The 3,760-nt window shown below is 28.9% G+C and overlaps 1 protein-coding gene across 1 annotated transcript in view; it reads right to left on the reverse strand.

The window, feature by feature from the left end:
• LOC115235465 (ankyrin repeat and KH domain-containing protein 1-like) overlaps positions 1-3,760 on the reverse strand; it is an 8,620-nt gene extending 4,860 nt beyond the window's left edge. The window contains exon 1 of the mRNA XM_029807281.1: positions 3,640-3,760. The gene's annotated coding sequence lies outside the window, so the exon portion shown is untranslated. The remainder of the gene's footprint in view (positions 1-3,639) is intronic.

The raw sequence follows: 3,760 nt of genomic DNA on the forward strand, positions 1-3,760 counted from the left end.
TATATATATATTATTGGGTACTTTTCTTCTATATAATAAAGTATGTAAAAATAATAATATAAATAACAATTCTTAATGGTAACATTTTCCTGACATTTATAAGAAGTCAGATTGTAGTGTTCTCTAAGATGACATTTATATGATGTCTTTTTTTCCTCTACATTTGACGCATTAGAGGACTTATTGACATTATTATGTTATCATTCAGATGGCGTTGTTGGATGTCCAATTCTTAAATCTGAGTACTTTAAGAATTCTTTTTGATAACTTATTGCTCACTAGGCTATCATTTGTGATTCTCCGGCTCGGTCGTTTGTAACATGTACAAAAGGACATAATGGCTTTTTTTGGATGTGGTAAATGTATGCAAGAGGGCGAATATGAAGATCGTCGAATGTTATTTCTAGAGATGGATGCACCATTACGCACAGATGACAATTTTCTACAACGAGTAAATGAAGATCATCATATTAGAAAATCCATCTTTGAAAAAGTAAATATCGGTATGGTATCTCAATTTCCTGTGGAATATATGCATCTCGTCTGTCTTGGCGTTACTAAGAAAATGTTAAAAGCTTTTATCAAAGGATGGCACGTAAATGAAAATCAAATTGTAAAATTTAATAGCAAAATGATGAAAGAAATTTCGGAATATTTAATCTTGTCAAGAAAATGGATACCAACTGAATTTACTAGGAAAACACGAAGTTTGGATGAGTTGAATCGATGGAAAGCAACTGAACTGCGTTCTTTTTTGTTGTATGTAAGCTCACTTGCTCTGAAAAATCATCTATCGAGTGAATATTTATATCATTTTAACATTTTACATTGCGCCATACGGATCCTGTGTCACGAGACTAACTGCATCCATAATAATGAGTGTGCAAAAAATTTATTGCGCTTTTTCGTCAAAGAATCTATTGAATTGTATGAAAGGCACTTCGTGATTTTTAATGTTCATAACTTAATTCATTTGGCTGATGATGTTATGAGATTTGGTTACTTGGATTCATTTAGTGCTTTTGCATTCGAAAGTTATTTAAACAATATTAAGAAACACTTAAGAAAAGGCGAAAAGCCTTTGCAACAATTACATAAAAGAATTGTAGAACAAGCTAGCTGCAGCTATCTACAAAACAATAATGCTTTCATCAAACTTCAAGTTTCAAATTATAATACTAATAAATCCAAAGAAAATGGAGTCCCTTCATATGATAAAATTAATTATAAAACTTTCACACTTTCGGTTCGTCAAATTAATGATAAATTTTGTTATGTTAAGAATTATGATGTTCTTCGAATTGAAAATATTTGTATAAAAAATAACGATATTATTTTACAAGAAGAAACGTTGATGAACTCAGTTAATTAATAAAACTATCCAATTAATTCTCAATCAATGAATATAATAGTTGGAAATAATTGGTCCACTTTAAAAGACTTCACTGCAAATGATGTTATTTTAAAAGCCGTTTGTTTGCCTCATGACAAGAATTTTTGTTTTTTTCCATTACTTCATTCATCTGCATAACATTTTTGTACAGTTATATATTCGATTAATACATTGTTTAATTTAATAATTTGTTGAAAGTGTTATGAATTCGAAGTTTTTGAAAGTGATTCGTAAGTGAAATGTAAAATTATATACTTTTCAATTATATTACAATCATTGGTTGTAACTTACCAAAATATTAAATTTTTTCACATTTATATGAAAATACTTTAAAAAGATTTGTAGTTACACGTTAAATAAAATCTTTCTTTGATAATTTTACATAATATTTACTTAATAATTTTGTAACTTCTGATTCAAATTGCGTGCGTTGCTACTAGCGCTGCTACGTCTTCTGTACGTATAGCGATCACAGTATAAAAAATGTTTACACAACCTTTTTGAAGAATAACAGACAAATGAAGAAATTTAAAATTCTATATTTGATAGCCAATCGTGTGATACTGTGTATTACACTGTGTTATCTGTGTATCTTGCTGGAAAACACCCATACGCTTGTATGCAGTTTAGTGCGTTGTAAAACAATTAATTAAGGTAAGTGTATTGAATGAATGCTAATAATTATAAAAAATAGAAAATTTAATACTTTTCAAACGAATAAATATGAAACTAACGACATTCAACAAAGAGCATCAAAACATTAGATATGAATTACAAATCACCTCACATTAGTCCTTATAAATATTGATATTTTTTTCAGATGTATTTTGTTGCATTTTGCCATGATTGTTGTGCGACTGTGCCAGCATGCTGGTTAAATGTTAAAACACAGAAAGTACAATGGTCCCCGAAAACTAGTAAGCCAACGATGGAATGTTAAAAAGCGACTAATCCGAAAGATAATTGGACTGCCATCAAATACACAAGAGTATTAGGACCGTATAGTAAGTTCAATATAATATTGATAGATGATTAATTATTATCTGTAATACTTTTTTCCCTGATTATTATTAAATTTATATAAATTAATTTTTTCCAAGGTGATTACGAAACTGTCAGATCAGTAGAAATTGCTGCTGTTGATTCATCTACTAACGTTGAAGAATCGTTACAAAGCATCACTAATCAAAGTGATCAACTTCCGCAGAAACGTCTTCGAAAAAACCGGCACATTTAATTTCATCTAGTGACGATGGAGATGCCGATGATGAATCGGGGAGTAGTGTATCAATTTGTTATTATCTATACATTTATATATTTTGTAAATGCACTCTATAAATTCTTTATACTTTTTTCTTAGCCGTTACGACTAAAATTAAAGAAAATGTTCCTAAACCTACATTTGCATATAATGTTGATGACGAAAAACAAAAAAATTCGGTGGAATCTAAAACAAAAGGTAAAAAATCTTGTTCAATGTTAAAAAGATCATAAGATAATTTCCATTATTTTTTGTATATCTAGTACTCGTCTAAATTTATTATTTTGCCATTTATTATTTTATCATTGTATTTTAATTTAGTTGTATGTGTATAATTATTTAGGTCCAACAATTGCCTCTAAAGGTAAGAACGTAAAAAATATTAAAAATGAAAATATACATTTGGAGCCTGACGACAACAATAATCGTGAGGATGAATTATTACTCGAAGACACACAATCCTTGGATTACGGGGATTTTTTTGCAGATGACCCTGTACAATCTGTTGAAAAAACTCTTGATTTAAAAAAAGTCAAACCTGCTAATAAATATGACAAAAATCTCAATTCTGGTTAGTTTTCCCGAAAAATAGAAATAAGATATGTCAAGTTTTGTAATATTTATGCTAAAAAATTACTTTTTTTTTAAAAAAGTGAAAAAAAAGCGCCAAGTGCACGCGCATAAGCGTCTTTTACTATAAAAGAACTCTTATACAAAATAGTGTTATTTTAATTATTTTAATACAAAAACACTGTCACGGCTTTTATTTACATACCAATGAAAATTTTTTTCTACAAATTTAACAAAAAATTTTGATTTAATTTATTTTAATTATTATTTACTTATTATTTTATTTATTATTCGTGTATTACTTGGACAATATTTTTTCAGAGAAAGATGATTCAGATTAGGGGCATCAAAGACGTTAAGAAACATGTGCGTCAAATACTAATCACCATATTAAACGACGATTTATGGTACTTACTTCTCTTACTGCGTACCGCCGACTGTACTGCGAAAGTCTTCTTCTTAACAAGTTGAATCTTTTTCGTTTGATTGGCACTGCTTAGGTAATTACACAGGCCCACACGGCCAAATCGATGAAT

Source organism: Formica exsecta, unplaced genomic scaffold (assembly GCF_003651465.1).
Source record: "Formica exsecta isolate Colony F162 unplaced genomic scaffold, ASM365146v1 scaffold222, whole genome shotgun sequence".
NCBI classification, from domain to species: Eukaryota; Metazoa; Arthropoda; class Insecta; order Hymenoptera; family Formicidae; genus Formica; species Formica exsecta.